At 41.9% G+C, this 27,026-nt stretch overlaps 1 protein-coding gene across 8 annotated transcripts in view; it reads right to left on the bottom strand.

Annotated features, from left to right (window-relative positions):
• Positions 1–18,825, bottom strand: part of RAF1 (Raf-1 proto-oncogene, serine/threonine kinase) — a 72,586-nt gene extending 53,761 nt beyond the window's left edge. For all 8 annotated transcript variants that reach the window (XM_081526357.1, XM_081526360.1, XM_081526355.1 and 5 more), the window contains exon 1: positions 18,502–18,825. The gene's annotated coding sequence lies outside the window, so the exon portion shown is untranslated. The remainder of the gene's footprint in view (positions 1–18,501) is intronic.
• Positions 18,826–27,026: the final 8,201 nt, after the last annotated feature.

The following is a 27,026-nucleotide window of genomic DNA, read 5'->3' as shown; positions in this document are numbered from 1 at the left end:
AGGAAGGAACACTTGGGTATGCAAACAAAGTAAAAGGGAGTAAATACAGGGGCCATACTGTGTCTGTGAAAACTGACTTGCTTAAAATTTTTTAGAGAAATCAAGTTATTTCCTAGTCAATTCCTAACAAGCTGTTAAGAAACTGATATTACAAAGGACACTGGGATACTTTATTCTGAAACTCAGAATTCAGAATACACAGGTTGTGATACAGGCATTTTAAACTCAACACATTCATTTCAGCCTTCTCACCCTGTGGCTCAGCTCTAGCAATAATTTCAAAGAACTGCTTCATTCAGAAGCATTTCTAAAAATGAATAAATAGCACCAGATTAATAAAACAGTAATAAATTAATTACTCTGGGAGAGTCTTGTTTTTTTGTTGTTTAGTTTTACCATGTGCTATAAAAACAGTGTTTAGAAAGCAAGACTGTTTCAGGTACAAGGTTATTAGGGAGCAGCGCACGTACAAAGTACTAACAAACAGCCCCAGGACAAGTCAGATGTGATAAGAGTACAACTATGAAAATGTAACTGCCGGTACGTAGTGTACACTTCTCAGTGATTTGAGTCCTATGTTTAATCATCTAACTCAGGGCCTAATTTGACTGATAAATGTTTGACTAGAAACACTATCCTATCAACATCTGGAGATACAGACCTCAGCCGAGCACTCACTCAAACATTCCTCATCGATTGTCTTGTCAGTTACTCTCCTGAAGGGTTAGACACCTTTGGACCATGGTAAGTAAAAACAAATTATAACAATCCGATTAATCCAGGAAGCTCTTCAGGAGTTCAGCGTACAAGAACCAAAATGTCCTAAGACTTCAGCCTAAAAGAGTCAAGAAGCAGCTGCGCCAACTTGGGGTTAAGGTTGACTTTGTTTTACCCCTCCCTAACCTCAGCCAAACCAAGCAGCCAAATAAATTTTACTATTGCGGGACTTCCCTGGTGGTCCTGTGGTTAAGACCCCGAGCTCCCAACACAGGGGGCCCAGGTTCAACCCCTAGTCAGGGAACTAGAACCCACATGCCACAACTAAGCGGTTGTGTGCCACAACTAAAGATCCTGCGTGTTGCAGCTAAGACCCGGCACAGCTGCAGCAATAAATATTAATAAAATTTAAAAAAAAATAAATTTTACTCTTGCTTCCTGAGTAGGGAAACACACACACACGTAAATATCTCAGAAACAGATGGACGGCATTTTTCTTCAAAAATGCCTCAGCGAATCAGTATATAAAATCTGTCTTAAAACCTCACTTTTGAGCTTTTATTCAAATACTACTCTTTTATTTCACTTAAAAATATTAAAGTGGTAGAGCACAAATACCTAAGGCAACCAGCACTTTGGTGTTAAACTAGATTTTAAAGACATTCTTGAACTACCTGACATCGAGTTTCTAAGAACACAGCAATGCACTCTGTGGTTGAGATGCATTGCAGAAAGTTTACTTCAATCAAGAGAACTTAAAATTTTACATAACTTTACAGTTTATTCCTCTCCACTATCTCACAGTGCTATTAAAATTAAACAGGCTAAAACCAGGTATTAGTCCTAGTTCTCCTGTAGACAAAGAAAACATGAAGTTCAAAAGGTTTAGTGACAATAAGGGAAGCAAAACAAAAAATTCAGGTTCTCAGACTCTAAATTACAGGTCTGTTTTAACACATTAAGAAACAAAAATAATTGTTTAACATTGGTACTATTACTACTTTGAAATAAATATTGTTTATAGGTAATGCGGTATATGGAAAAAAGGAAAATATTTGTTTTATATAACATAAGCAATTTAAATTTCCTTCATATTTAAGAGATCTTTACTTCCTTTCTAAACAATGATTTAGTTCAAATCCATTATCTTAGAGCAGTTGTTTTCCCAATGTTTTTTCTCACATAGCCTTTCTTTCTTCTTATCCATTAAATAATACAGAACAGAAGAGTATCAAAAATATAACCCTGGGACTTCATGGGTGGTCCAGAGGCTAATACCCCACACTCTCAATTCAGGGAGGCCAGGGTTCAATTCCTGGTCGGGGAACTAGCACTCACATGCCACAACTAAGGGTTCGAACGCCACAACTAAAGACCTGCCTGCCTCATCTAAGACCTGGCACGGCCAAATAAATATTTCAAAATACATATATATAATCTTTTACTTAGGAAGCTAACTCTTATAATCTGCAGCAAATGAATAATGATTTAAAACAAACATAATGAAGTCTAAATTGTGTTTAATGGCTCTGTAGCTCAGGGATTAGAGCACTGGTCTCGTAAACTGTTTTTAAGTCATTCTTTTTCTATCTTCACTCCAAAATTTTTCTCCCCAGAGTTGGTAACAAACAGAAGTTAGATAAAATAAAATCTCCATGTAATCAGAAGACTGCTAAACTACAAACCATGACTCACTAATTCTGAATATTAGTCAATACAAAAGAACTCCTATACATCAAAATAACCTGAGCACTGCCCTAGAGTTAAAATTCTGTTGTAATATTTTGTAGCTGCTGTGAGTTTCTCCTTGATTCAAAAGGAGAGAAATGAGGAGGAGAAATGGGTAGCAAGGGCTTGAAAAGACTATTGCTGGAATAAATGACCTGAACACACTAAGACGCCCACAGCTTTAAACAGCCTTTTATTCACGACATCTAGACTTAAGATGGACTTGGAGCTAACTCCCCTCTACTCAGCATGTTTTACAAAATGTGAAAATTAAACAATGTATGTGAAGCACAGAGTGTTGGCCTGACACAGTAAATGTTCCCTATTATCATGATGAAACAGTCAGGAATTCTTCTAGATAGCCATAAACCTCCAGCCTGGGTTTTTCTGAGTTCAAAGCCTAACACTCTTCACTACTACGGTTACTGTATTCCAAAATTAAGTCCTAGCTTCCAAAATACAGATCAACTGGTTAGTTCTCACATCACTTGATCACTTGGGTTAATGTGTGCTGTGAGCTCAATCGTATCTGACTCTTTTTGACACCATTTTGGACTGTAGCCCACCAGGCTCCTCTGTCAATGGAATTTTCTAGGCAAGACTACTGGAGCAGGTTGACATTTTCTCCTCCAGGGAATCTTCCTGACCCAGGGATCAAACCCACATGTCTTACGTCTCCTGCACTGGCAGGCAGATTCTTTATCACTGAACCACCTGGGAAGCCCAGCTGGGGGAATAACACAGCTAATATGCTATCTAGTTCATTTGATCTCTGCAAATGGTCTCCATATTCCCAGAGATCTTCTGCAGAGCCTGCATGGAGTAATAATTCTAGATGCTTTACCATCAGTCTACATCTTGGAATCTGTAAACACATTCCTAAATTATCTACACATCAACACATGCCTAAATTACCTGCAATTAACAACCAAGATAACTTTCTGGAAAATACCTCCTTCTCGGCTTAGATTTATCATTTCCTCAAAAAGCTTATTTTTATATTTCTCCATGATAGGAGAAATTAGACAAGATTTACTATCAAAGAGAAGTAAACCTAATGCTATGTACAACTTATGACAAGCCTTAGAAGAAATGTAAAATATCCTAGTTCACTATTCTAAAAAGTAAAATACAGTTAAAAGAAGCTCTATTAACTACAGAGGGTATACGTGAAGTATACGTCAATTTTATTCAGTTAACTAATTAAAATATTCTAACTCCATATCCTCCTGGTAAATCGGAAAATTAGAAAATAGGTTGAGAGCACAACGTAGGGGAAATGGTAGCAATGAAATAAACTTAGTCCATTCACTTTCAGTAATGCCAACAGCCATTTGATCACAACACTAACACTACTCCAAAGCCTTGTGTCAACTCAGTTTTCATTACTTAACTGTATAGTGAACTTCTAAAATTACAAAAACCAATACACCATTTTAGAAATCTCTACACTAAGCTCACTTTTCAGAGTACTACTATCACATAAAAGTCTAAACAGCTTAAATATTCTCATTAGAACTGGCAAAATTAGGTGGGTACCCCCAACCACTCTAAACTTTGTGGGCTTCAAGGTGAGCCCACAATCGCTTTATACATATGCAAGTGATTAAGTGTTCCTAGAAGTTTATGAAATATTGATTAGTGGTGAAGAGAAATACATTTTGGAAAGAATACTTCTTAAAGTGCTATTTTAAGCTAATTCCCTAAATTAAATACGTAAGATTAAAAGAAAAGTTTTCACATACAAAGTCATAGCACAGTGATTATCATCTTATAGAAAAAAGGTAATGGAACTAATTATTTCTACTCAAGTCAAAAAGGTTTAGAAAAGACAACTCTTCAACAGAGGTATCTCAGGACTCCCCTGGTGGTCCAGTGGTTAAGACTCCTCGCTTCCACGGCAGAGGGTGGGGGTTTGATCCCTGGTGTGGAACTAAGATCCTGCATGGCGCAGTCAAAAAAAAAAGGGGGGGGGGTGATCTCTGAGAGCCCTATGAAAAGTAAGTACTTGGAGAGGCAAATTAGAGTAGCCTTGATCCTGGCCCTCAATAAACTTACAATTTAGATGAAGAAGTAACACAAGGACAAGGTGGGGTTAATCATACAAGGCCTGTGAAAAGGAAATGAATCTACTCTAAGTCATAAAGAAAATTATAAAACAGCATTTCCAGAAACCTAACAAAAACCTTAAGTTTGCATCACATCTTCGGGTTACATTCTGAGGTGCAGAGAGGGTGTAGGATGCAGTCAAAAACTAACCTAGAAAATCCCTTTCATCTCTCAAGTCGATGGCCTATATTCAGGGTATTTACTCCCTCTTTCTCGGTGCTTCTTCCTCTTTAAAGTAAGGATCACAATGTACCTACATCATCTGGCTTACGGGAAGATTAAACGAATTAAGGTAAACTCTTAAAAGAATCTGGTATGCAGTAGTTAAGATAAAGGTAAGCTATTATCTTTAGGACGTCTTTTTAAAAAAATGTATCTTTAGACAAAAAAAAAAATCACACTCAATTATGAGATGGTCAAATTATAAGGCTTGGGAGAATTGAGAATGACAAAGAATAGATTCACTTTCTTCAACTGCAATCAAAAGCTCCCAGGAACATATGCTTAGTACCATGAGGAGTGAGTGATGGCTGAAACTGCCTGCACTATTAAAATACTTTTTTGGCAGGACAAAAACATAGTTGAATACGCATTTCTTCTTTGTTTTTGTTTTTTGGCTTTTGTGTTTTTTTTTGCCACAAGACACGACTTGAACCCAGGTTCCCCTCAGTGAGAGCGCAGAACGCTAACCACTGGACTGCCAGGAAATTCCCTACTCATTTTAATATACTTACAATGCAGTTTCACTCTTCATTTCTCCTTTAAGCTCATTTCTTTGCTCAGTCTAGCCTTGTTCCATCTGAGGGACTGGGTGATCCATTTTTCAAGATTACTCCAAGCTTCCTTTAAGGAGTAAGTGTTTTTCTATTTTCTTTTTCCTTTTTCTCATTCAATTGGTCACACAACACTGGAAAAAACCCACCCTCACACATAAAAAGTTTCTGCTGAAACAGACACACTCAAACACTTAAAAATAAAATGTCATCTCATCCAAGCTAGGAAACAATAATAAGTCTGGTTTGGAAATGGCTTAGCTACAGTTTCCCAACCAGTCCAAAAGGGCAACTCAGATGCACTGCAAGGTGGTGTGTGTGTCAATATTTTGAGTTTCCTCATCCTTCTTTCTCAATTTCTGACCACAAACTGGTAACTTCATCAGATGACTGGCCAGCATAAACGCACATGAAGAAATGTGATACTCTACCCTTCTTAGTTAGGAAGCTGGGCTGCCCAAGTTTAGAAAAGAACCTAACCTTTTTAAAGGATAATTAATTTTTAAAAAGTTCATCAGCTAGTTCAAACAATTACATTAAAACATCAGTTCCACAGTGAAAGACATATGGAGCCTATTTTATTTTTAACTCTTAGTTTTTCATTATTTTCATTTTAAGTCACTTTGTCTAAACTCTTTAACTCATTTTACTTTTCATCTCCAAATCATTGCTTCTTCATTTAAGCAGCAACTGTTCATTTTTAAATGAATGGAGCTATTTACAAAGTATATCCTTAAACGCAAGTAGAAAAATACGCAACGCACAAATGAAATGTGGTTGAAGCATGCTCACTCTGATGGTCCGGTAATAATGAAGTAAAAAACAGCTACAGAGTGGAAGGGGAAGGAGAGGAAATAAAAACCATCCAGACATCTCATCCTGCTAAGCTAATGCCTGGAAACACTGACTTAACCATACCAATAATTTCTGTTCCACATAAAAGGCATAAATTTTAGTGGCAAGTCCTGCATAATCAACAAGTGATTTAAAAAATAGCATGAGCTTTCTTCAAAAATAAAGACATGAAAAAAAATTTAATAAAATAAAGACATGAAATATAAAATAAGTGAATCCACTATTCTGCACACTGGCATCTCTCACTTAGGCAGACATTGAGATTTATCCTCAAGATAAGTACTCCTCCAGGTTTACAACCTTGCCAAAGCTATTTCAAGGAGTAACTATCTGATTCAGTCATTTCTCCAATGATTCCTTGTAGAGTCAATGGCTTTCATACAGAAAAATTCCCTGGTCTTCAACGATACCACCAAAGGTAAGCATCTTGCTTGTTTTGAGAACTTGTAAGAATTACAATAAGGTATACCTGCAAAACTGAGCACCACTTGTTTCCCAGAAAATACTTTAAATCAACTTTTCAAGAATATTTTTCTTAAACCAAGGCCATGTTCAAAGGTTTCCTCTGTAAATTGGACCATTAATTCATTAAAACTCTAAAGTTATACCTAGCTACTTTGCCACAGGAGTAAAAAAAAACTAAATATGAAAATGTAACCTATGTAATATTCCCATCTCTTTCAGAATTTTCCACAGTTTATTGTGATCCACACAGTCAAAGGCTTTGGCATAGTCAATAAAGCAGAATTAGATGTTTTTCTGGAACACTTTTGCTTTTTCGATGATCCAGCGGATGTTGGCAATTTGATCTCTGGTTCCTCTGCCTTTTCTAAAACCAGCTTGAACATCTGGAAGTTCACGGTTCACGTATTGCTGAAGCCTGGCTTGGAGAATTTTGAGCATTACTTTACTAGCATATGAGATGAGTGCAATTGTGCGGTAGTTTGAGCATTCTTTGGCATTGCCTTTCTTTGGGATTGGAACGAAAACTGACCTTTTCCAGTCCTGTGGCCACTGCTGAGTTTTCCAGATTTGCTGGCATCTTGAGTGCAGCACTTTCACAGCATCACTTTTGAGGATTTGAAATAGCTCAACTGGAATTTCATCACCTCCACTAGCTTTGTTCGTAGTGACGCTTTCTAAGGCCCACTTGACTTCACATTCCAGGATGTCTGGCTCTAGGTGAGTGATCACACCATTGTGATTATCTGGGTCGTGAAGATCTTTTTTGTACAGTTCTTCTGTGTATTCTTGCCACCTCTTCTTAATATCTTCTGCTTCTGTTAGGTCCATACCAATTCTGTCCTTTATCGAGCCTATCTTTGCATGAAATGTTCCTTTGGTATCTCTAATTTTCTTGAAGAGATCTCTAGTCTTTCCCAATCTGTTGTTTTCCTCTATTTCTTTGCACTGATCGCTGAGGAAGGCTTTCTTATCTCTCCTTGCTATTCTTTGGAACTCTGCATTCAGATGGGAATATCTTTCCTTTTCTCCTTTGCCTTTCACTTCTCTTCTCTTCCCAGCTATCTGTAAGGCCTTCTCAGACAGCCATTTTGCTTTCTTGCATTTCTTTTCCATGGGGATTGTCTTGATCTCTGTCTCCTGTACAATATCACGAACCTCTGTCCATAGTTCATCAGGCATTCTATCAGATCTAGTCCCTTAAATCTATTTGTCACCTATACTGTATACTCATAAGGGATTTGATCTAGGTCATACCTGAATGGACTAGTGGTTTTCCCTACTTTCTTCAATTTAAGTCTGAATTTGGCAATAAGCAGTTCATGATCTGAGCCAGTCTGCTCCCGGTCTTGTTTTTGCTGACTCTTAAGAAACCTGTATGCAGGTCAGGAAGCAACGGTTAGAACTGGACATGGAACAACAGACTGGTTCCAAATAGGAAAAGGAGTACGTCAAGGCTGTATATTGTCACCCTGCTTATTTAACTTATATGCAGAGTACATCATGAGAAACGCTGGGCTGGAAGAAACACAAGCTGGAATCAAGATTGCCGGGAGAAATATCAATAACCTCAGATATGCAGATGACACCGCCCTTATGGCAGAAAGTGAAGAACTAAAAAGCCTCTTGATGAAAGTGAAAGATGAGAGTGAAAAAGTTGGCTTAAAGCTCAACGTTCAGAAAACTAAGATCATGGCATCTGGTCCCATCACTTCATGGCAAATAGATGGGGAAACAGTGGAAACAGTGTCAGGCTTTATATTTTTGGGCTCCAAAATCACTGCTGATGGTGACTGCAGCCATGAAATTAAAAGACGCTTACTCCTTGGAAGGAAGGTTATGGCCAACCTAGATAGCATATTTAAAAGCAGAGACATTACTTTGCCAACAAAAGTCCATCTAGTCAAGGCTATGGTTTTTCCAGTGGTCATGTATGGATGTGCGAGTTGGACGGTGAAGAAAGCTGAGCGCCGCAGAATTGATGCTTTTGAACTGTGGTGTTGGAGAAGACTCTTGAGAGTCCCTTGGACTGCAAGGAGATCCAATCAATCCATCCTAAAGGAGATCAATCCTGGGTGTTCATTGGAAAGACTGATGTTGGAAGCTGAAACTCCAATACTTTGGCCACCTCATGCGAAGAGTTGACTCATTGGAAAAGACCCTAATGCTGGGCAGGATTGGGGGCAGGAGGAGAAGGGGACGACAAGAGGATGAGATGGTTGGATGGCATCACCAACTTGATGGACATGGGTTTGGGTAGACTCCGGGCGTTGGTGATGGACAGAGAGGCCTGGCGTGCTGCAATTCATGGGGTCGCAAAGAGTCGGACACGACTGAGTCACTGAACTGAACTGAACCTATGTAATTACACATCAAAGTCTGAATGCCTTAAGGAAAAGAACTGTATGTATTTCCTACATCTTGTTATATACTCCATCATCCTCTATGGGAGGGCTTCCCTGGTGGCTCAGCGGTAAAGAATCCACCTGCACTGCAGGAGTCAAAGGAGATGCAAGTTCGATCCCTGGGTTGGGAAGATCCCCTGGAGGAGGGCATGGCAACCCACTCCAGTACTCTTTCCTGGAGAATCCGCATGGATAGAGGAGCCTGGTGGGCTACAGTCCATAGGGTGGTAAAGGGTCAGACACGACTGAAGTGACTTAGCACACATGCCAGTACAGGACCTTGCACAAAATTAATGTTTAAATATCTGAATAAAATATTAATGGAGAAATGATGTAATTACACTATTTATCCTAAACCTTTCTCATGGATATTGAATCACTACCTACCACATGAAAGCACTGATATATAGAATCCAAAAAACCAGAATGCCTCTCTATATACTGCAACTTGGCACAGAACTGAGTGGAAAAGTGTAAGGAGCACATCATTTGACAATTTCTAATCATCTATTTCAACTGCCAATGGCTTTGAAGAATATAAAGTTCAGAAAAATAGTCCTTGTCTTCTTAAAGTAGAAAAAACAAAAAATCATGATTTACCAAAGACTATGTGCTAAAGAGCTTTCAGGATGACAAAGAGGCCTACAACAACAAGAACTGACAGCTTTGTGTGTGTGTGTGTGGTGATGGAGGAAAAAGGAGTAACTTCTTAAGAAAGCTATAAGAATGTGGAGCATGGAACGGTCACTTCTAGCCTGAGCGGAGGAAGAGGTAGACAATGAAGGATGATTTCACTGTAGTATTTGAAATTGAAGGGGAAGCATTTTAATAGGTGCATGTAAATGTTTTTCTTTATAAAAAATGAAATTTTAATGTACATATTTTAGTATCCTACTTTTTTCACTTAGTATATCTTAGCACTCAAGATTAATTGAAATAATTATTTACAAGTTAACTGAATATATTTTAGATTAAAAGGGGATAAGGAAGGTAACAGCAACAACTACATGTACCAACTTAATAGAAAACTTTTTTTCAAAAAAGGAATCATAATTATGTCATTAATTTATCTCTTTGAAGAACATTATATACAAATACATTTATAAAGGAGGAAAAGTCCATAGATGCAAATACAGCCAACTTCCTAAACTTCTGGTTTCCTCAGTCAATCTAATTAGCAGTTAAGAAAAAAGCCTAGAGCCACTTCACATCCATTAGGACAGTTATTATCAAAAAACAGAATATAATAAGTATTAGCAAGGATGCAGATAAACTGGAACTCTCACGCATTGCTGATGGGAGTATAAAATGATGCAGCTGCTGTGGAAAATAATCTGGCAATTCCTCAAAAGTTAAACAGAATTACCATCAGTTCCAGCAATTCCACTCCTGGGTATTTATACTAAAAACAAACGAAAGCAGAGACACAAACAGACACTTACAAATCAGTGTTCATAGCATCATTATTCACAAAAGCCAAAATGTGGAACCTAAGAGCCCATCAACTGTTGAAAGGATAAATAAAATGTGTGTGTGTGCACACGCATACACACACACACAGAGAAGAATATTATTCAACCATGAAAAGGAATAAAATTCTGACACACAGTATAATACGGATGAATCCTGAAAACACAGTAAGTGCAATAAGCCAGATACAAAATTATAAATACTGTATGATTCCCCAAAGGTCCAAAAATCAAAGCTATGGTTTTTCCAGTTGTCACGTATGGATGTGAGAGTCAGACCATAAAGAAGGCTGAGAGCCAAAGAATTGATGCTTTTGAACTATGGTGCTGGAGAAGACTCTTGAGAGTCCTTTGGGCTGCAAGGAGATCAACCCTGAATATTCATTGGAAGGACTGATGCTAAAGCTGAAGCTCCAATATTCTGGCCAGCTGATGCGAAGAGCTGACTCATTGAAAAAGACCCTGATGCTGGGAAAGACTGAAGGCAGGAGGAGAAGGGGATGACAGAGAATGAGAGGGTTGGATGGCATCACCGATTCAATGGAAAGGAGTTTGAGCAAGCTCTGGGAGATGGTGAAGGACAGGGAAGCCTGGCGCGCTGCAGTCCAGGGGGTTGCAAACAGTGGGACACAACGGACTGAGTAACAGTGATTCCCTTTATATGAGATACTTGGACTAGCAAACTCACAGAGAGAAAGCAGAGTTTATCAGAGGCTGGAGGTGAGGAGGAATTGGGAGTTATTGTATCAATATATTGTTACAGGGTTCTATCTGGTATGATGAAAAATTTCTAGAAACAGATAGCGGTCATGTTTGCACAACACTATGAATGCACTTAATGCCACTGAATAATACACTCAAATGTGGTTAAAATAGTAAATTTTATGTTATGTATAGTTTACCACCACCACTCCCCCCAAAAAAAGCCTAAGGGGCCCATTTTGAATTGTCAGACAGCTAGATAAATACTAGGCACGGAGTATGTATGATGGTTATTCTCACATTCACATTTCTCCAATTCCAGTCCAGACTAAGACCAAGGAAGGTAGAAGAGTATGATTTATACCCTCCATGTAGAAAGCCTATGAATGCAGAAGGAAACAGCCAGTGTGGCAAGAGCAGCTTGAACCAATGAGTCAGTGAGCTGCTAAAGCAGGCAAACATCCTCAGGGAGCTGGCACTGAGAACCCAGAGCGCTCTACTGATAATGCAAATAGAAGGGGAAGCTAAGCAAGGTTAATGCCTCCCACAGAAATCCTAAGTTACAAAGTGCTGAGTATGAGTTTAGTAAGTAGTATATCATTTTAACTGTAAGCATTAGTGTGTGATGGGCAGTAGGAAGGAACTAAATCCACAGGTGATTAACCTGAGAATCTCTACTTATGCAAATAATGTTTACTACATAATCAAGACAAAGTTTTAAGAACTAGAGACTTATAAATTAGACATGCCTCAGCTCTAAGGAGCTTAAATCTAGCCAGAGATGTAAGACATCTATATAAAAAATTCAGTTCAATAAACATCATTTAGCACCTTACACTCAACAAATTGAACTGAAATCAGGGCACCAAACACTGTGCTAAACTCTGGGTATTCAAAGGTAATTAAGATACAGTTCTGTGAGAAAAGATGAGAGGTAAACAAATATTTTAATAAAATACATGTCACAATAAATACATATAAAGTCTACAGTGTACTGTACCAAAAAAGTACATAAACCATGTAAGTTTAAACAAAAGGTCTTATTACAAAAATCTAGCATTAAATGTAGTGATTTAGATTTAATAGTTTCACAAAAGTGCACAGACCTGGTCCCTCAATTTCTCCAATTTTTTCAGAAATGTCAACAAAGAAGGACTCGCACACTGAGTAGAAAGCATTAACTTGAGTTTATAATCTAATGGGATGATAAACTCACGAATGATTATATGATAAAGGCCGTAAGAAAAATAAATACAAGGGTTTTAAGGTAGGGTTCAAGGAAGAAAACATAATGAGAAAAAGATCAGGAAATGGTATTTAGAAGATGGTGTTCAAAATGGCTCTTAAAAGAGGAACCGATAAAAGTGAGGAAATCGTGTGAATCTCTCCTCAGTAGATAAGGTCACTGAGGCAGGAACTTGCCTAATTCACCCTCCACCACACTAGCTGCACTTACTTAGGTGCTTTAAAAAAAAAAAAAAAAAAAGACTTCTGAATTCCACCGAAGATAGTAAGAGAAGTCCACACTACCAAGATATAAAAGCAAGAACTGTATGCTTAGTCTGAAAAGCAAAGGAGACTCTTGGACAATCTGCCAAAGGAAGTAAGGGCAGCACATCTACACATGAATATTCTTATATCATCACAAAACAGGCAGATACCTAAGAACCTCATAACACACTTCCCTCCACGAAAGAAAGCTGGGTATGGGAGACAAAGGAGAAAGCAGAGTTACTCTCAACAGCGTCACTTTCTGTATCCTTTGAATTCTGGAGCATGTGACTGTATAATCTACACAAAAGATTAATAAAACCTAATTTTTAAGATTCTGGTGAGGGACAGGGAAGCCTGGCATGCTGCAGTCTATGGGGTCATTAAGAGTCGGACACGACTTCACAACTGAACAATGCACATTTAAAAAATGAATCTGGCAGTAATGTGAAAAATGCAACTGGAAGAAACAAGAAAAAGGAGTTCACTTTAGAGGTTCTAACTATAGTTAAGACAAATTCAGTAATAAAATCCTGAAGTAACCTGGAGGAAGTAGAAAACAGTTGAAAGAAGCTCAAAAATATAGTCGTCAGTGACAACTGAGAGTTACTGATTGACTGGAGGGATATAAGAGCCCACAACATGAATAGAATTTAACTTTATTTATTTATAAAACAATATATTCAGAGATGATGAAAAGTAATATAAAGTAGTAATAAATAATTTCTGTTTAACAACCACTGGTAACATCTACATGTGCTTTCTTCCTATGTGTAGCTTTTGAGTTTAAAGCTTGAGATATAATTTACATCCCATACAAGTCACCCATCTAAAGTGTACAACTCAATAGCTTTTATTAGACTCATAAGAGTTGTGCATTTACCTCCACAATCAATTTTAGAACATTTTCAATACTTCAAAAAGAAACCCCTATCACTGTTCACTGCCATTCCCCTCTCCCTCCAGCCACTGGCAACCACAAATCTACTTTCTGTCTCTGCAGATTTGCCTGTTCTGGGCACTTCATGAAAAAAGAATCACAGATTATGTAGGGTTTTCTGACTGACTTCTTTTATTTAACATGATGTTTGCAAGCTTTATACATACTGGAGAATGTATCAGTTTTGTTGTTCTATTATGTCGCTAAGTCATGTCCAACTCTGATACTCCCACAGACTGCAGCATGCCAGGCTTCCCTGTTCTTTACTATCTCCTGGAGTTTGCTGCTCAGATTAATTCCTTTTCACTCCTGAATAATATTCCATTGTACTAAATGTTTTTTTTTTTTTAACAGAACTACAATCATTCAGATACGGCATTTCTTTTGTCATAAACGCTTCATATATGCCATAGTTCAAGAAAAGCACTGTGTCCCATAAGTGGCTGTACCACAGTTTACTTATTCTTGAACATCTGAAGTTTTTCCAGTTTTTTCTACTATAAACAAACTTTTTTAAATGCAAATGGGAGCTTTCAAAATAATCTATCTAGATCCAGGGAAATGCCTCTCCCAGAAACTGAGCTTCCTAATGAGATCTGCCACAGAGAACAAGTCATGTTCTTCTAAGGAGAACTCAGGATTTCATCTACCCTAAACCTAGGTAAAGGACAGACGTTAAACGCCATCTAACATGGAAAAGTATGGGATGGGGTGAATTCGGAGAATAAGCATTGACATATGTACACTACCAAGTGTGGAACAGATAGCTGTAAGGAAGCTGCTGTATAACACAGGGAGCTCAGCTGGGTGCTCTGTGATGACCTAAAGAGGTGGGGCGCGGGTTGGGGGAGCCTTAAGAAGGAGGGGATATATGTATACGTATAGCTGTTTCCCACTGTTGTACAGCAGAAAGTAACATAACATTGTAAAGCAATTACACTATAATTTTTTTTTAAAAAATTTGGAAAGACAAAAAAAGTATGTCTCCATAAAACCCAGATTAAGAATGAAAACTCGTAATTTTAAAGACACAGTAACATAGGTAACCATTACTAGCCAGACTCTTCCATCAGAAATGTTTACGGATGAAGAAAGTACATACTCTGTCCAAATGTGATGCCTAGTATTAAGTAGCTTCAAAGAAATCAGACCACTTTTCCCTTCCCCAGCAGGTTGGAAGAAAATAAACAGGAGATAAGTCTTGACTAAAACAGTAAAGATGTATTATTTACTCTTGCTACTGGATGACAGTACATGAAACCCAACAGGCAGAAAGACGATGTCACCCATATAGTCCACCAGGATCCTCAGAAGCAATTAGACATATCTGGTTCCCCTAAAACATTTTCACTGCCTGTGATTTCCCATTCATTAACCAAAAATGTAAACAATTTCTAAATCACAAAGGTTTTAATTTCAAATCAGTTTTAGGATTGTTAATCCCCACCCAGTAAAATCCCTTACAATCTGATCTAAAAATAAAACTATGTGTCAAGTGTTCCTTAAGAAAAACTATCTACACTGATTGGAATGTGAAGCAATTAACACACTTCTTGAGTGAGTTGCCAAAGAGACTTGAGATAGCCTGGGCCAAAACCAGTAACAAAGGAACACCACCCACTTGACATTTTCCTTGGTTAAACTGACATTCTAGGAGTAATTTTAGAAGAAAGGCTAACAGATCTGAAGTTGACTACTAAAATCATTGTGAGCTTCACAAGTATCCTGGCAGAAAAGGAGGAACACAATGACTCAACCACTATAAAATTAAAGATGAAAACTATGATATGTAATTAAGGAATTTTTACTCACAACTTTAAGGCAAGAAAGAAAAAAAACAGCCATTACTATCCTAAGGATTATAGGCAAGGGAGTTAAGCCCTGTACCAAAAATACTAACTGAATTATAACACAAATAACTAGTATCAAATTTGCAATCTGGGCAGTTTAGCAAATAAAGAGTTCTTAGATATCCATACACAAAGATAAACACACACACATCAACCAAAACCCTAAACAACCTCATCCTAAATGAACCCAAGTGTTCCTTGATTTCCCAATTAATTTAGTAAAGGTGAACAATTTTCCAACTACAGTCATTTCTTTCGGAGAACTGACTTTCACAACACACATGATTTAAAAAACAAAAGATCTTTTTAAGTCAAAGCTTGACTTTATGGTTTCATAAACCCCCCACTGTCACATAGTCCACTGCCTTTCAAAGGCAATAGTTAAAATTCTCTTCTGCAAGTCAACATTAAGGCATGCTGTTCATCTAACAAGCTCCTCCCAAGACCAGGATTATTATGTATGGGCTATTATGTTAACATGCAAACAAAAGCACTCCCCATGTAACATTTTTCTATTTTTAGGCAACAGGTTATTAACAAAGCTTTATCTGGAATTAAAATGCGATAGAATCATGCACCTACTACTAACAGGTTACTTGAAACAGTAATTTGAAGTTATTAATTATATTTTCCATTTAATAAGTAACCTAGTGCTTCTCAAGAAGTCAAATTTAACTTCCAAGAAGTTGTTGTTTAATCCTCAGAGCAAACTTCTACTTTGGATTTCACAAATGGCATGTTTTAAACTAAAAGCAACTAGTCTCAGAGCAGTTGTAATATAATACTTAATGTTTAACCATTCTCCATTTCATCTTTTAGATACTTTTCATCATAAATGACCAGCTTAATCTGCATCTCACTGTTTTCTCCTGCAAAACCAAAACCCACAGAATATGTTCTCCTGTATTTCACTCAAGCCTTCCCCTTTGAAGGCATACACATCTTTAAGAGTTTAAAAAAATAAGCAATTTCACTACAACTTATAATCACAAACACCGCATACCTAAAAGATAATAAGCTTTTACACAGAAAGAGTTAACAGGTTAATTTTCCTAAGTATCCTTAATTCAACTGGGTCAAATGTTTCTGTTGCATTTCAAACAGCACAGCCCTTCAAGTGATAAGGGTGAAACAAGCCAAAAGAATTTTAATCTTAATGTTCTTCAGTGGTATATAATCATCACAACCCAAGAAAGATTCAGGAACTTCTAGATGAAGTCTGTTAATATCATAATAATCACTTTAGGACAAACATTAACCACAACAGTACAGCTCTTTGGGGAAAATTGTGTTCATAGAGCTAAAGACTTTAAAACAGAATTGGAATTCACAGAAGCAATGCAAACATTTTACTATATAAAACATTTACTAAACTAAAAATACTCGCATTCTACAATTTTTCAAATGTTTCATATAATCTGCCAATTTCTAAGCGATTCGGGAGCACAATTTATCTTGTCAACAACCATTTAAAATGCGGTATTAGTAGACTGTCTTACATTTATAAAGTCAACATTTTGTGAGCAAGTACTTCAGAAGAACCTTTCGCAAGAATCCCGAGAAATATGAATTCTGTTCATTCACCACAGTGTAAGAGCAAAATATTTGACATAAAGCATTTATCAAAATGTTCTTGACGGAGCTTAACAAAGTAAATCTGTGCAATTACTAACAGCTTTAACATCATCAAGGGGGAAAATCGATTATCAGCAAGAAAATTAGCAACACTCGTCGAAAATAACTCCAATTAAACCAACTAGTTCACTATCTTCAACAAAGATCCTTCGCAAGCTAGGCAACCTTTGTTTCAGACCCTCATCTCTCACCACTTCCTTCCTGCACCCCAGACGGCTTGCTGCTCCCCAAATTCATCCCAACTCCTGCATATCTCGGGGCCTCTGTACCAGCTGTTTCCTCAACTTAGCCTGCTCCGCTCTCACCACCTGAAGAGCATTTGCTCAAGAGTCCAAACCTCAGCACAAAAGTCCCCACCAGTCTACGAGCTCCCTCAACTCCCCCAGGCAAAGCGAGTTGTTCCAAACTACCACGACCCTGGGTAAACCCATCCTAATCACAGCGTATTGTTTTCACATTTGGGAGCGAACAGAGCGGCCGCCTACCTCCCAGACCCGAGAGGACAAAGCAGGCAGAAATAATGAACGCAGGCTGAATCCACTCCCTCCTTAAGACTTTTCAAAACCCCGTCACACCTAGAGGAGGCAGAGAAGACCCTAACCTTCCTCCCACCAGAGAAAGGGGCACACCCTGGGCCCCTGAGAGAGAACAATGAATGAACACAGCCGCCTCGCCTCTCATGTCCAAACGCCTCTCTCGGGGCATCGACTAGCTCTGCAGAGCCTCTGCAGCTGCAGCGCTGAAGCGTCCAGGCGGCTCTCACTTCACACAAAGGAGCCCTGGATCTTTATTCCCAAGCATCCTGGGGCCGACCGTCAGTAAAAGCATCCCAATCCTATCATCAGTAACCCGCAGAGTCCTGAGACCCAAGGGGAGGCCCCGATGCTTTCCTTTGTGGTGGGACACCGACCTATTTTCTCCTCTTGTCCCCGACTGCTCTCAGCTTCCCGAAAAGGGTGTCACTTGAGAGAAGATGCAAGCCTGGGCCCCCACTCCGCGGCCAGAAAGAAACGACGGTGTTCCACCTCAGTGACAACACGGATTCGAGGCGTCTCTGGGCGGATTTTCCAGTGGCCGAAATACAAGGACTGTGCACCAGGAACTGGGGTGGCGCCCGCACGTTTCCCCGAAACACAAGGAAATCTTGAGTGGGTAATGTAGGCACTCGGTTCGCCGGCCATAACACCGAGCCCCGGGGCCCCCGCCCGCCCAGTGCCACCCGGGGTGACAGCGGCCTGGCCTGGCCTGGCCCTCCGCCTGACCGCCGTGGGGCCGCTCCGTCAGCGACGCCCTAGCCGGGCCGCCCAGGAACCCGGCCTACTCAGCCCCGCCGCCCCGCTCCCAGGGCCCGGCCCTGCAGCCTACCTGAGGGAGCCCGGCCGCCTCCGCGTCCAGTCGTCCGGCGCCGGCGTCTGGTCCGCTCCTCCTCCCCGCGGCGGGTGAGGGAGCGGGAGGAGATCACATTCGGCGCGTCCCCAGCCCAGGGGACGGGGCCCCGGGCAGCTCTCGCATTGTCCCACTCGCGCTCCGCGGCCTCAGGGCACACACCCCAAAGCCCGGCCACCTGGCCCTCTCCGGGGCCCAAGAGCGGCAGGAAAGCCTTCCCGTCTCACTCTCGTTCTTGTCTTAATCCCGCCATCTAAGATGGCGGCCCCAGCGCCCGCAATTTAGAGATTCTCGGGCGGCCCCGGCAGGCGAGCCCTGCACTCGGTACTCCTCCTCCCGACCTGCGCCGCCACCAGCTCTCTGCTTCTGCGCGAGCCCGCCTAGGAGCCGACTTCAAACTTGGCTCGGGCGTCCATCGCTCTGGCCTGAACTCTGACCCCGCCTTTTAGTGGGCGTGGCCTGGAGACCGCGCTGGTCGCCATTTCGGAGCCGTGAAGGCTCTAGGGCGGGTGCTGACTGGCCAACGGAGTGGCAGTCGAGGGGGGTCAGAGTTTCGCTGCCCCGAGGGGGTCTGAGACTTAAAAGGGAGAAGAAGACCAGCCTGGTGATATCTCAAGGCCCAGAGATAACCAAATAAGCCCGAAAACTCAGTGTAGAGAACAGTGTCCAGCTTTGGCGTGTCCTCCCTGGAGTCCGACGCATCAGGTGACACATCGCGACTCTGTCGTTTACCCATCATGTGGGAAAGTCCGTAAACTCTTGAGTCTCAGTTCCTTGGTGACTCAGATGGGAAAGACGGGAAAGAATCTGCCTGCAGTGCAGGAGACCCAGGTTGGATCCCTGAGTCGGAAAGACCGCTGAAGAAGGGAATGGCTACCCATTCCAGTATTCTTGCTTGGGAAATCCCATGGACGGAGGAGCCTGGCGGCTACAGTCCATAGGGTTGCAAAAGAGACACAATGTAGCTACTGAACAATAACAACAAGTGGATATTTTAATGCATATACCCATCGCCCCAGTAAGTCCACTTCTGGACACTAATTCTAGAGGAATAGGTACACGTAAGCACAAAAAGGCACTCGCTAAAATGTTCATTGCCATGATGTTTGCATTAGAGATGACACTGGAAAAAAAATGTGACTTAGTTAAAAAGGAAACTGTTCAAATAAAGGGTCCTGTCTCCACAGTACAGGATATCCATCTGTTAAAAAGAATGAGCTAGTTCTCTATACTGATTTTTTTTCATCGAAGACATTACATTTTAAAAAGTAGAACATGTACAGAATGACCATTCTAACACGGGCACACAATACTACCCAATACCATGTACATTTTTTTAATTTTTATTGAAAGCCTGTTAGCATCACACGTTGTTTTCCGTATTGGGAAGTCAGCAATAATCAAAGGCTCTGTCTTGCGAGAGAAAGCCAAAGAAAATATAGTTAGTCCTATGTACAGTATAAAGGGAAATGAAGATGGAGCAAGAAGAGATAAGGACAAGACTACGTGGACCCGGCTTCCTCAGTGGCTCAGTGGAAAAGAATCCACCTGCCCATGCAAGAGACAGGGGTTCCATTCCTGATCCGGGAAGATCCCACACACCGAGGAGCAGCTAAGCTCATGTGCCTTAACTATTGAGCCTGTGCTCTAGAACCCAGGATCCACAACTACCGGGCCCATGTACTACAACTGGTGAAGCCTGCAAGCCCTAGAGCCGTGCTCGACAGAAGCCCGCACATCTCAACTAGAGTACCCCCTCCACTTGCTGCAACTAGAGAAGAGCCTAAATAAATAAAATTATTTTTTTAAAGAGTATGTGGACCTATATATAAATATAAAATAATATGTAAAAACAAATATATAAAGTATACAAATATGCATAAGTATGGAAAGGGGATCCATGCAGGGGAAAGACTGGAAGGCGTCGAATATGGAGGACCATGAGGGGATTTTTTTTTAATTAGGAATAATGACATTTCCTATAATAATGATGTTTGGGCTTCCCTGATAGCTCAGTTGGTAAAGAATCCACCTGTAATGCAGGAGACCCTGGTTTGATTCCTGGGTTGGGAAGATCTGCTGGAGAAGGGATAGGCCACCCACTCCAGTAATCTTGGGCTTCCCCTGTGGCTCAGCTGGTAAAGAATCCGCCTGCAATGCAGGAGACCTAGGTTCAATCCCTGGGTTGGGAAGATCCTCTGGAGAAGGGAAAGGGGATCCACTCCAGTATTCTGGGCTGGAGAATTCCATGGACTGTATAGTCCATGGAGTTGCAAAGAGTCGGACACTACTGAGCGAATTTCACAATGTCATTTACTGTGAGGGTTCTTAGCCTCCTTATTCAATAGAAATTGATCAAAGGACAGATGAGGTATAAGGATTGCAGTGAAGGGTCCCAGGTCCCAGGCTGAGTCAATAATAGGTGACTCACATAATTAAATGAGATAAAACACGGAAAACAGCACAGAGCCTGGGGGTTGAGGCTGACCACCAAGGTTCAAATTTGAACTCTGCCACTTCCTCATCTGTGACTTGGACAAGTCATTTAAACCTCAGTTACTCAGTGTCTCATCTGTAACAAAAAAGTGATAGTACCTACCTCAGAGTTGTAAGGATTTAGTGAGTTTAGTATGTAAAGCACTTGGAACAGTGCCAGGCTCACATTAAACATTGTAGAAGTGTTAACTGTAATCATTATAGTTATCTCTTATCATCCTATCATTACTGAGTAGGGCACAGCAGCAAAGCCGCACTTGCTGACCCCTAGGCCATTCCTTTCTTCAACCACCCTTAGCTGGTATTTGCCCAGCATGAAAGTTGAAGGAACCTGTACCTCATTCAAACCTCTCAGCTGACTAGCTAAAGTGGCTACTTCATTGTTCCAAAAGTAATTTATTGAGGGGCTTGAATCCATGCTTCCACTGCAGGGGGCACAGGTTTGAACCCTGGTCAGGGAACTAAGAGCCCAAGTCAAAAAAAAAAGAGAGAAGAAAAAAAAAATTTCTTGGACTAAATAAAAATGAAAATATGATGTATCAGCTTAAATTATAAAAATAATTTATTGAGGTGAAGTACACATAACATGAAATTAGCCATTTTAAAGTGAACAACTTAAAGTTCACTTTAAAGTGGCACTTAGTGCATTCTCTCTATTATACGACCACCACTTCTACTTCCAAAACATTTCCATCACTGCAAAGTAAAGACTTCACCCTTTAAGCAGTTTCTCCCCGTCCTGTCCTCACTCAGCCCCTGACAATCACCAGTATATGGATTTATCACTATGGATTTATCTATTCTGGACATTTCATATAAATGGAATCATGTAACATGCGACCTTTTGTTCTGACTTCTTTCACTTAGCATAATATTTTCAAAGTTCACCCTCCTGGTTGCATGCAGCAGTACTTCATTCCTTTTCATGGCTGAGTATATAAGTGTCACCGACTCAGTTCAGTTCAGTTGTTCAGTCGTGTCTGACTCTTTGCAACCCTGTGGACTGCAACATGCCAGGCCTCCCTGTCCACCACCAACTCCTGGAGTTTACTCAAACTCATGTTCATTGAGTTGGTGATGGCATCCAACCATCTCATCCTCTGTCGTCCCCTTCTCCTCCTGCCTTCAATCTTTCCCAGCATCAGGGTCTTTTTCTGAATTTGAGCAAACTCCAGGAAACAGTGGAGGACACAGGAACCTGGAAGGCTGCAGTCCATGGGGTCGAAAAGAGTTGGACACGACCTAGTGACTGAACAACAACAAATATTAGGTATATACCACAATTTGTTTATCCATCATCCATCAATGGATATTTGGTCTATCTTTTGGCTGTTGTGCAAAGTGCTGCTATGAGCATGCATGTACATGTACTTGTCTGAGTATCTGTTTTCAGGTTGGTTGGCTTGTTTTCGGGCATATACCGAGGAGCGGAATTGCTGGACCATCTTGCACTCCACTGGGTTGCACATACCTACTTTGGAGACCTCTGGTTTGATGGTAGGAGAAGGCAGGAGAGCTAGAATTAGGAAAGGTCTCAGAAGAGGAACAGAAGTGGGGAAAGGAATGAGTCAGAAATGGCTTGAAGGAAAAATGGTCATGCCATATGCTGCGCTCAGTCGCTTCTGACTCTTTGCAACCATATGGATGGTAGCCCTCCAGGCCCCTCTGTCCATGGGATTCTCCAGGTAGGAATACTGGAGTGAGTTGCCATGCCCTTCTCCAGGAGATCTTCACAATACTAGGGATCCAACCTGAGTTTTATGTCTCCTGCATTGGCAAGCAGGTTCTTGACCACCAGTGCCACCTGGGAAGCCCGGACATGGCCTGTTCTTGTTCTTGGTCATGACCAACTCTCTGTGACCCCATGGACTGCAGCATGCCAGACTTCCCTGTCCTTCACTGTCTCCCGGAGCTTGCTCAAACTCATGTCCAGTGAGTCGGTGATGCCATCCAACCATCTTGTCCTTTCCGGCCCAGGGATTGAACCTGGATCTCCCATACCACAGGCAGATTCTTTACCATCTGAGCCACATAAGATCTTTAAACCTGGCCAAAAAGGGTGCATTTTTCAGATGAAAGAAAGATTTCACAAATAATAGCTACCATTTATGGCAACTCTCATAATTAGGCATTTTCACAATCTTCAATACACATCACAAGGACTTCCCTGGCAGTCTGGTGGTTAGGATTTCACCTTCCAATGCAGAGAGATTGGGATCTATCCCTGGTCCCAGAGCTAAGATCCCACATGTGGCACCCAAAAAACCAAAATATAAAACAGAAACAATATTGTAACAAATTCAATAAAGACTTCAAAAGTGGTCCACATCAAAAAAAAAAAAATCTTAAAAAAAAATAACACATCACAGCTTGAGAAACCTGCTCTTCAAATGAGGAGCTCCTCAGAAAGGGTAATTAATACAGGGACAAAGAGGGGCCATGGTGAAGCTGGGTCTGGACCATTTCCTCTGTTCATTGCTCATCCAGTCGCCAAAGACTTCTGCTGTGCCTACTGTGTGCCAGGCCCCGTGTTAGCCCTGGGTCCGCAGGAGCCAACAAACCATGGTCTCTACCCTCAAGGACTTTGGGGTCACAGCGGGGGAGACAAGCAGCAAACAGACAAACCAGCACATCAACGTGAGACTCAGGATTGCGGTAAACACATGAAAGGAATGACCAGAGAACAAAGGAATGAGGGGCTAGGTGTCTTTAGACTCAGGAGCCAAGGAAGGCCTCTCTCAGGAGGTGCTTGTTTAGCTGGGCAGAGAAGAAACAAGAGCTCCAGGCAGTTGGAACTGCGCTTGAGGGCCATGAGTGGGAAAGGTGTGCAGACCGGTGTGGTCAGAGCTCAGAGAAGGTGGGAAGCAGGGAGCTGGGGCTGGCACGGTGGGGAGAGGACTGAGGATGGAGTCACGCCAGCCTGACTCCCAGGCCCGTGCCCTCTCCATGCCATCCTGCCTCTCCAGTGAGTTTAATTTTAGTCCCAGATGCTTTTGAAGTGTGGGCCCAGCCTGGGCTGGGTGCTGGAGAGACAGAGCCATGTAAACAGTTACCCCACCACCTGGTTCCAGCGTTCTCTAATGGCAGGAGCTGGTCTCTTTCTGTGGGAGGGCACCCTGGGGAGGTAGGGGAATGTTCGGTCCTGCCTGGGAGGGTCAGGGAAACCTCGGCAGAGACAACCTTTCAGCAGAGGCTTAAAGGAAGAGTCAGAATTTTCCAGGCTGAGAAGGGTGGGCGGGCAGGGCAGGGCAGGAGGTGGGAACAGTGTGGGCAAAAGCGTAGGGGTGTGACTTGTGTCTGGGGACCAGCAAGCAGCTCTGGGGTGGGAGACGACCTCCCTGGGGCAGAGTGCTGCAGAGAATGGTGAAGCGGAGGCCTGGAGGGCCAAACCTCCCTCAAGCCAAATTGGGGCAGCCTGTAATGAGGGGTGCAGGGCTGCCTCCTGGGGGGTCCACAGTGCACGCTGTGGAGTCACATGCAGGAAAGCCTAGTTCAGTGATCTTGGAAACCAGTAACTATTAAGGCCTATACACTCTCAGAAATTACTTGGGGCTTATAACCTGTAACAATCTCTAAGTCAGTTTGAGAGACTTCCCTGGTAGTCCAGGGGCTAAGACTACCTGTTCCCCATGCAAGGGGCCTGGGTTCGATCCCCTGTCGGGGCTAGATCCCATATGCCACAACTAAGAGTGCTCATGCTGCAACTAAAGATCTCACCTGTCGCAACTAAGACCCAACACAGCCAAATACATAAATAAATATTTTTTTTTAAAAAGAGAAGTCAATTTGGCAATATCAAAATTATGAATGCATAAACTTTTTGGCCCCAGAAAATCTCCTTTTGGGAATTTATCCTACAGATGGCCTTGTAAAAGTGTGAATATGATGTGTATATGGAAAGATGTCTAAGAAATACTGTTGAATGAAAGAAAAAAAAAGGAACAAAGGGACAAAACAGTTCGAACTGTATATGCCACTTTTTGTGAAAAGGAAGGAGAACATCTGCTGGTAAAGGCTTAAAATTAACTGTGAAAAACACACAGAATGCTACCAATGGTGATCACAGACTAGGGGGAGGGTAGGATCTTGGTAGATGAAGTACCAGAGTGGAAAAAATAGTTTTCACTGCCTAACTTTTTATAATTTTTATTTTAAAATTATAAAAGGGTTTTTCTTTTTAATTATATTTTGGTTTCTTTTGTGTGTCTTATTTTTATTTATTTTTCTTACTTTTTTCTTATACCTTTTATAATTTTAAGTTGTTGAACCATGTGAGCCTGTTACCCACTCCAAAATTTAATTAAAAAAAAAAAAAGAAGGCCTGGAAGTCAACCAGAATGGTCCACACTGGAAAGGGAGAAGGCCTGGAGGTTAAATAGAACAGTCCACACTGGAAATGGAGATTGGGAATGGGGGAATAAGCTATGGAGCGGGTCAACAGTGTGTCTGCCAGCCCCACCACCTCCTCTGCAGTCCACACTCCCTCCACCCACAAACTCAATGTGACCCTCACCAGGACACTGATCACCTAGGACTCCAGGGCTAGGCCTCAGGCCGTGCCCTCTGGGATGCCTGGGCCCCTGGATGCCCGACCAGCTTCTCCACACTTCCCAGGACCACATCCATTTCTACTCTAGCTCCTCGGCCACAGGGTCTGGAGATGAAAGATACCCTGACTACACAACCTCACCTACAGCCTCTTTGGGTGGGCGGGGGGGGGGTGCAGTGTCCACCTGCCTTATGGGGGTGGCCAACACACAGCTTCCCAGGGCCTCTCCCACCACCTCTGAGGCTCACCTCTGCCTGCTTCCCCCCAGCCCTGGACCATACCTGGGGCTGAAGACTGGGCTCCACAAGGAGCCCCTGGTCACCACCCCCTTTCCAGCATATTCCTATTTCAGCAGCTGATGAGAAAAACGCATAATTTCTCCCTGGTAAACCCAACTCCCCCCCCCCCTTTTTTTAGTTTATTTTAATTGGAGGCTAATTACTTTACTATATTGTGGTGGGTTTTGCCATACATTCACATAAATCAGCCATGGGTGCACATATGTTCCCCATCCTGACTCTCCCTCCCACCTGCCTCCCCATCCCATCCCTCAGGGTCAACCCAGTGCTGCTCTCTGTGCACAGAAGAGTAAGCATGCGTTGTGCAACCAGGCAAATAGGAGATCAAATCCTAGCCCTGCCCTCCCCGCCGGGATTCTTGGCCTCTCCCTCAGGTGATGGAGGAGCAGAAACACTTGCCTTCAAGGGTGATTGGGAAGAAAGGAAATGGGGAGGTGCAGGCCCTGGTACTTAAGAGGTGCCCAGGCACACGATGGGTGCTCAGGGAGCACTACTCCTCATCCCCTCCTCCCCAGTTCTTCCTGACTTCCCACTTTCTGCCCTAAAAGGACAAGTCTGCCAGGTCTTGAAAAAGCAAAAGAAAAGACAAAAACCCACACATTTTCAAATGTCTCTTTTGCACTTTCAGTTACCACCCTAATTCTTTCCTCCGTTTTAGGGTCAAAGTTATCCAAAATTGGTCGATACTCAGGCTCAATTTTGTCACCTGTGCTTGTGTACATACTCAGTCACTCTGTCAAGTCCAACTCTTTGCAACTCTATGGACTGTAGCCCACCAGGCTCCTCTGTCCATGGGATTTCCCAGGCAAGAATACTGGAGTGGGTGGCCATTCCTTTCTCCAGGGCATCTTCCTGACCCAGGGATCGAACCCACATCTCCTGAACTGGCAGGTGGATTCTCTACCACTGAGCCACCTAGGAAGCCCTTTTCTCATCCATCCTCCACTAAGCGCAGTCAGTCTCCTGCTCACTGAGATCTCCCATTAGGGGAATTTGCCAAGCCCAGGCCTCAGTGCCTTTTCCTGACGTTTGGTAAAGGGCACCCTCTTTCTGTTTAATTCTGCCTCTGCCCGACACCTCCCATCTCAGCAACAGTGCCCGTTCTCCTCTCAGGCCTGCGGAACCAGAGCACCCGCCCAAGCGGCTCCTGCTATTTTCCC

Source organism: Giraffa tippelskirchi, chromosome 9 (assembly GCF_054371585.1).
Source record: "Giraffa tippelskirchi isolate mGirTip1 chromosome 9, T2T-mGirTip1v1.2.pri, whole genome shotgun sequence".
Classification (NCBI taxonomy): domain Eukaryota; kingdom Metazoa; phylum Chordata; class Mammalia; order Artiodactyla; family Giraffidae; genus Giraffa; species Giraffa tippelskirchi.
Note: the sequence above shows the minus strand (reverse complement) of the source record. Positions and strands in the feature narration are given on the sequence as shown.